Source organism: Leucoraja erinacea, chromosome 16, assembly GCF_028641065.1.
Source record: "Leucoraja erinacea ecotype New England chromosome 16, Leri_hhj_1, whole genome shotgun sequence".
Classification (NCBI taxonomy): Eukaryota; Metazoa; Chordata; class Chondrichthyes; order Rajiformes; family Rajidae; genus Leucoraja; species Leucoraja erinaceus.
The window spans coordinates 35,734,428-35,742,848 of record NC_073392.1 but is presented as its reverse complement, the minus strand read 5'-3'; positions in this window follow the sequence as shown (position 1 = coordinate 35,742,848).

Below are 8,421 nucleotides of genomic sequence, written 5' to 3'. Positions count from 1 at the left end.
ACCTACCGACCCACATTGTGTCTCTCTGTCTCTCGCTCTCTCACTCCCTCTCTCTCACCCTGTCGCCTCGGCATTCCCCGAATCATTGACGTTTTGCGGTGACGGCTGCATCTGCGGTTCCTTTCTGTTTGGAGGGTGGGGGGGAGTCATTGACTTTTGTTGCCACGGTTTTAGAGTAAAGCATAACTCACTTCCCCAATGTGCTGGACAAAACTAAAGGTGCATTGCCCTGCACTGTTTCACAGACCTCCAATGAGCTGGTTCAATAATTTGAAGGGTCTGAAGAAGGGCCTCAATCCAAAACGTCACCCATTCCTTGTATCCAGAGATGCTGCCTGTCCCACCAAGTTACTCCAGCATTTTGTGTCAAACTTCGTTTCAATGGTTCAAAGGTTTCCATATTATTAGGAAAACTAGAGGTGAGAAAAGGTACCGAACAGATCATTCTGTTTTGGGGTTTGTTCTGTATCTTTTCATTCCTCTACTTTCCCTCTCCCCTGACTCTCAGTCTGAAAAACTGTGTGCGGGATAGTGTTCGTGTGCAGGGGTCGGTGCGGACTGGGTGGGCCGAAGGGCCTGTTTCCCCGCTGTATCTCTAAACTAAACTAAACAGATAATCTATGGAAAGAAAATAGAGCATCTTTGTTGGTACATTATGACTTGACGGGGATTTCAAATCTCACACGAGAAACCTTTGCGGCACGGTGGCGCAGCGGTACAGTGGCTGCCTCACAGCACCAGAGACCCGGGTTCTTTCCTGATGACCGTACGGAGACCATGCTGTTTGTACGGAGTTTATACATTCTCCCCGTGACGAGAGCAGATAATCTATGGAAAGAAAGCAGAGCATCTTTATTGGTACATTATGACTTGACGGGGATTTCAAATCCCGCACGAGATACCTTCAAGAATGGAGCATGCATTTCTATCATTCATAGAAACAGAAACATAGAAAATAAGTGTAGGAGAAGGCCATTCGGCCCTTCGAGCCAGCACTGCCATTCTATATGATCATGGCTGATCATCTAAAATCAGTATCCTCGTTCCTGCTTTCTCCCCATATCCCTTGATTCCGTTAGCCCTAAGAGCTAAATCTAACTCTCTCTTGAAAACATCCAGTGAATTGGCCACCACTGCCTTCTGTGGCAGAGAATTGCACAGATTCACAACTCTCTGGGTGAAAAGGTGTTTCCTCATCTCAGTCCTAAATGGCCTACCCCCTTATTCTTAAACTGTGACCCCTTGTTCTGGATTCCCCAGTCACTCTGGGTGAAGTCCAGATGGAGCTGACAATGTTTGCATCTTCCACTTTAAATAAAAGCCAACTGAATTACGGAAGGTTAGAGAAAGAAGTGTATTGATTTCTCTTTCATTAGAAGCACGGTTGACATTTGTTACAAAGAGAAATCAACTTTTATTTCAAGTAATTTAAAAGTTACTTCATTAAACGCGGGGACAAGCAGTGTGGAGATTGCATTCTTCACTGCTTTCAGTGACACATCCATGGGCTCCACTGAACAATTGAATGAATATCTTCTTCATTTGACCTCAACTGAGCGTTACGACAATATTTACTTAGCGAGGTCATAGATCACCTTGCAAGAAGCTCTAACCATCATGGTTAGAGTGAAAAACGTCACTGTTTTTTTTATTGAGAAGAGCTATCATCTTATGTATTGATCGCAGGCTGCTTTACCCACTCTGGTCTCAGAGCCGGTGATTCCAACCACGGCAGCCTCCTGAATGCAGAGATGTGTGAGTTTACTGAGTCCAATGTGACGATACAATTGAGTCTGGTTTAGGTTTTTAGTTCAGAGTCAATGCCGAAGGCAGACCAAACATCTTAAACAGAGATTGGTCAGATACAGTGAGAAATCATGTGAAATAATCACTGAATTTTATTTTAAATGAATGTACCTGCATGTTACACTGTTTAGTTTGGAGATACAGCGCAGATAGTTCACTGAGTTCACACCGACCAGCGATTTGATTATTTCCTTATTTGTCAATTTGTGCCCGATTATTTGGGGCCAATCAACCTTAAAATTCCCGTCCAATCAATAATTCGGTCTCCTCCTGTCCAATCAACCGCTGTCTCCAAGGGCATTGTGTCCAATCACATAATGCAGTTCAATGGTAATTAGCAGCTACGGTAAAAGTTGGAAGCCAGTGGAGTTACTGACAGTCAAACGGGAGAAAGCAGGAGAGATTCACACAGTGTATAATCCATAGCACCTTAGTGTACAATTTCATAATATATACTAAATAACTTGGCTGGGAACCTGGGGCTCACCAAAATTGTTCCCAATTGGGCCCCACACCTCCTAAGGCCGGCCCTGCTCCAGAGATGCTGCCAGACCCATTGAGTTACTCCAGCTCCTTGTGACTTTTTTGGTAAACCAGCATCTAGTTTTTTGCAGGGGCGGAAAACCCGGGGGGGCCAGAGGGGACACATCCCCCCCCCCCATGTTTTGAGAGGTGGGGGACATCCCCCCCAAGTTTTTGTGATCCGGATTTTACAACCCGGTGAAATCTCTGCTTTTCGCGAGACAGTGGGGGTGGGACTGATGATTGAGGGCGCCGATTGGACGAGAGAGACATCGGTCAGCAGGCAGTGGGGGCGGGACATGATGATTCAGCGCGATGATTGGAGGAGGGAGGAGTGGGGGGATGGTGGGACTGAGGATAGAGTGCGGTGATTGGAGGAGGGAGACGTGGCACAGACCTGTGCCTCATCCGCAGCCGGGATCGATCCCGGCCGGGTCTCCGGCGCTGTCCCGTCTCCCCCCCCCCCCCCCCCCCCCCCCCCCCCCCCCCCCCCCCCCCCCCCCCCCCCCCCCCCCCCCCCCCCCCAGATAGATCGGCAGCAAAGATCCCCTGCTACAGGATCTTTGGTCGGGAGTCAGACGGGAGCTGTACCCCCAGGCCCACAGCCAGTGCAAAGAAGCAGCGCTAAACCCAGCTCAACTCTGCCTGTCCCGACAGGTGAGCCTACAGCCCTTCCTGGATTTGCGGGAAATATGGCCAGCGCGGAGAAGCAGCACTGGTGTCTCGTCAGTCCAGACAGGGCTGTAGTTAACCCAGTGAGACAGGCAGTTGAGCTGCATTTTGTGCTGGATTGAGCTTCCGAAGCCTCGTGTGTGTGTGTGTGAGTGTGCGCATGAGCGCGTGGCTGCCAAAGAATTGTGTGTCCCCCGGTCCCCTCCATGTTTTGATAGCGAGTTCCGCTCTTGGTTTTTTGTGACAACAAGCTTTGCTGATGGTGACTACGCCTGTATGATCACTCCCAATCACTTGTGCACAAAGACCTTGTCTCTTCCCCAGTCTCTCATCATTTATAAAGTAGTATTTTACTCTTTCTGCTTAACCGAAGATTTCTCCACATTGTTTGCTATCTGCCATGTAGTTGCCCGCTCATTTAATTTCTTCACATCTCCTTGAAGTCTCTTTCTAACCCTTATTATCAGTCATATTCCTGCTGAGTTTTGCATTGTTAGCAATTTTGGAAATATTATGTTTGGGCCCCACAGCCTGTCATTGGCATAAATTGTGAATTGTTCAACCCAAGCCCTGATCTTTATAATGGTTAACTGGTCTCAGCCTCATAACTTGGCACCAGAGAAAGGCCTGTTTATTCTGTGACCCAACTCTCTAACCATATAGTACAATATTCTGAATGTCAAGTATTGTCGCCTGGTTCACCGTCTCACCAAAAGCCTTTTTAAAATATAAATCCACACCCATTGGTTCCTCCACATTGTTTCATGTTGTAAATCTCAAAGAAGAACAATAACATAGTCCATAGATGCTGACGCACCCGCTGAGTTTCTCCAGCACTTTTGTCTGCCTTCGATTTCCCAGCACCTGCAGTTCCTTCTTAAACAAAAATAAAATAGTCAAGCATGATTTCTCCCTTCTCTCACTCTGCCTCTCTCCATTCTCTCTCGGGAGCGGGAGCGGAAGCGAGTGGGTCATTTTCCCACACAAGCCATTTTTCTACACAAGCCAAAGGTGTCTGGGCAATCTGAACCCAAGCACCAAGTTGAAAGCGGCCGAACATGCGTATCCCTCAGGACAGCCTCCATTCTCCCACGGCCACCCTCCGCGGGCTGCGGGTTGGGTGGTGCAGAGGTTTGGGACAATGTTCATCCCACCACAGTGATGTGATGGACGCGGGGATCAGGACTAATTGTTGACAAGCCTGCCCCCCCGGCAACGTCATGTTCGTTATTGGACTTTTCTGTTGAGCGGCAGTCGGTCCGTTGGCTTGTAGGCGACGCCACCTTTCGGGTAGGTGGCGTATTGACAGAGCGGCCATTCGGTGAGTTTGCTTTTAGGTGACGCAGCTTTTCGGTTAGTTGGCTTTTATGCGTCCCGCCCTTTTGGTTAGTTTGCATTTAAGCGTCCTATCCTTTCGGTTAGTAGGCGTTTCGTCTTCGTACTCTTTCGTTTTTTTTGCCGTTTCAGCCTGATTTCCATTCGGTTCCATGGCTACGACTTCTTTGCTTCGCTTTCTCGTCCATCAGCACCTCGTCCGCACACCTCTGCCCCCACTGTTATCAGACCCTTAAACAGTTCTATCATGCAGATAATGTATTCCCAATCTTCCAATCTACCTCGTTGGGGCCCCTGTACATTTTTTGATCTGACCTTCTGTGAACGACAATTCTGTATTCTGCATTATTTTCCCTTTCCCCTTTTGAACCATCTGCTGTACTCGTTCGTGAATGATGTGGTTGCCTGGATAGCACACAAAACAAAGTTCGGTATCATCGAGGCATTCATTTCTCTAATGATTTTTAATTCATATCATTTTTCTCCTTTCCTCCGTTGTATTGGACACTTGAATCATTAGTATTTCAGGAAGATTCCTTCTTTCCTTTCTTGAGGCAGTCGGTTATTTCTTCTGCCATTTGCTCACTGCCCATTAATGATTCACCCGAGTCTGCGAAAGATAAAGCTGGCAATTTACTTTTTGAATCAAGCAGTTTTCTATTGCATTTGAGATGTGGTTTGTACGTTACCAGGCTGCTGCAAATTATCCTAGTGTGTAGAACTACTGTGAACGGGTGATCACTGTGTACACAGTGGGCCAAAGAGCCCGTTTCCATGCTGTATTTCTCAATCGAAATTATCACATCTCTTGTGTCATCTCTATTTCAAAGGTTTCAAAGGTATTTTATTGTCACACGTACCAATTAAGGTACAGTGATATGCGAATTACCACACAGCCATACGGAAAAAAAGTATCAAGACACACAAATACATATAAGTTAATATAAACATCCACCACAGCGGATTCCCCACATTCCTCACTGTGATTGAAGGCAATAAAGTCTAATCTTCTTCCCTCTTTATTCTCCCGCGGTTGGGGCGGTCGAACTGCTTTCAAATACTGTTTTCACATTTTAGATCTTTTCACCCATATTACATTAACGGGGAAGCCTGGCCTTGATAATATGGTTCTCAGTGAAGATTTCTCAGTGAAGATTGGTTGCAACGACAACAAGCTGTGTCCACATCTGCACTGCACAGGATAAATGCAGACACAGCCTTTTCTGTCAATAATTGCTTCAACAATGAGACACAGCATATATAATGACCTCAAAACCACATGTATCCAGAATTTGTCACGTTTATTTAGCATTTGCTTCTTTCAGTTTATGTAAAATGCGCTGCAGGGCAAATGAATACACAGCTGGGGCTGCAATTGACAGCATGGTACAATAGCAATGAGGTGTCGCAGGTGCCATAGAACAATGGGCATATGCATTAGGTAGAAAATTATAGGAAAAATTCACTGTCAGATAAATCTATCATTACAGAAATCCAGGAAGTAGAGTTCATCTTTGTTGTTGGTTACTAGTGTAAAAGTCTGAACAAGGGTCTCAACCCGAAAAGTTAAGGGCCTGTCCCACGAGCATGCGACTCCATGCGGCAAGCACGACCTAATGTGGTCGCTTGAGCCGTACGGCCTCGCGGGGCCAGTCCCACTTTGATCGCCGGAGTCATATGGAGTTGTGCGGAGCTGGTCCCGACATCGCGCGGGGCCCCGAAAAATTGACCGTGTTCAAAAATTCCACGCGTCACGGCCTGCCAGCCCGCAGCCGCTTCAACGCCGTATGCACCGCCTCGACGCCACACGCACCGCCTCGAAGCAGTACGCACCGCCTCGATGCCGGACGCAACGTCTTAACGCCGTATGTCACGCGTGAACTTCCCGCGGACTTCGCTCGAACTTCACGTCACTCACTCGACCTCCTCGCGGCCCCCGCTTCCAGTTTGGTCGCGCTCGCCGCGTGCAGGTCGCATGCTTGTGGGACAGGCCCTTAACCTATTCCTTTTCTCCAAAGATGCTGCCTGACCCACTGAGTTACTCCAGTAACATTGTGTCCTCATGTATACCCGAATTAAAATATGTTTTCGCAGTACCCGGGCATGGCGTCGAAGGACGAGAAGCCGGATCGAAGAAGTGGAAACAGAATAACTGAATGGAAACGACGACGAAAAGCCAAATAACCGAAAGGGCGGGAAGCCTAAAAGCCAACTAACAGAACGTAGGCAACGCTGAAAAGCCAAATAACGGACATAACGTCGCTGGGGGGCGGGACGTCAGCGATTGGTCCTGACCCCCGGGTCCATCACATCACTGGCTGGGGCAGACGGGAGGTTGGGGGACATTTTCCCACACAAGAATGCCCAGGGCTGGAGGGTGACTGGGCACTCTGAACCTGAGCATCAAGGTGTAAGCGCATCCCTCGGGACAGCCCCCACTCTCCCCCCGGGGACAGCGCTGTCCGGCCACGGCCGCCCTCCGCGTCGTCTCCCTTGTGCGGCTGCACTGTGATGGGCTGTGGGCCGGCACCATACGCACACACGGGGACCAAAACCCAGCAATGTTCCCGTCAGCTGCAGCAGAATTGGGGACAGTCTGGTCCCTCCGCCCACCCAGAGTCACAGACGTGATGCCACCGGACCCCAACCCCCAGGGGTGAATCACCCGGTGTGTGGGTCAGGATCAAGGGGTGTATCACGATGTGTGTGGGTCGGGATCGGGGGTGGGGCGGGTGAATCACCCTGTGTGTGGGGGTCGGGATCGGGGGGGGGGCGGGTGAATCACCCTGTGTGTGGGGGTCGGGATCTGGGGGTGGGGCGGGTGAATCACCCTGTGTGCGGGGTCGGGGTCCGGGGGTGGGGCGGGTGATTCACCCTGGTGTGGGGGTCGGGATCGGGGGTGGGGCGGGTGAATCACCCTGTGTGCGTGTCGGGATCGGGGATGGGGCGGGTGAATCACCCTGGTGTGGGGGTCGGGGTCCACAGTCCACAGTGCAGCCACACGGGGGAGATGAGGCCAAGGGCGGCCGTGGCTGGACAGCGCTGACCCCGGGGAGGGAATGGGGGCTGTCCCGAGGGATGCGCTCCTTCAGCCGCTTACACCTTGGTGCTCGGGTTCAGAGTGGCCAGCCACCCTCCAGACCCGGGCAGTCTTGTGTGGGAAAATTACCCCCACCCTCCCATCTCCCCCGGCCAGTGATATGATGAATGTGGGGGTGTGGACCAATCGCTGACAAGTCCCGCTACGTCATGACCGTTATTTGGCTTTTCGCTGTTGCGTCCGTTTGGTGAGTTGGGTTTTAGGCATCCCGCCCTTTTGGTTATTTGGCTTCCACTTCTTCACTTCGGCATCTCATCCTTCGAGCCACGTTCGTACACGGTTTCTCGCATAGATAAGCACATCTTCTTCCATGTTCCACATCTGATGCATCAAACATTTGATGTCAAGCAATATTGCCAAAATGTCACAACTCGAACTAGAACCTTGAAACATTGATATGCCTTAAAGAATAAGACACTGGAAGAGAATTAATAAATCAATGAGCAGGAAGGAACTGTAGATGCTGGTTTACACCAAAGATGGACACAAAATGCTGGAATAACTCAGCGGGACAGGCAGCGTCTAAGGAGAAAAGGAATAGGTGATGTCTCAGGTGGAGACCCTTCATCAGACCAATTAATTAATGAAATTCATTCTCAAGATGTAGGCATGATTAGAGAAGCTTGTACTTCTCCCCCATCTATAGTTGCCGTGGTGACCACCTTCTTGAAATGTGGGAAGGATTCTTACTCCGCTGGGCCGTGTGGGGGGGGGGGGGGGGGGGGGGGGGGGGGGCACCGAGAACAAGAGGAACTCAGTGGGGGGAGACGAAAGGGGGAAAGAAGGAAGCCGGATCACTGGGATTATATTGAATGTGTAGGAAGGAACTGCAGATACTGGTTTAAACTGAAGATAGACACAAAAGGCCTGTTTCCTTTAACATCATAACTATTTTGTATATCTTTCATTCATTGTTCTTTATCCCTCTTCATCAGTGTCTATATCACTCATTTTCCTTCTCCCTAACCAGTTTGAAGAAGGGTCTC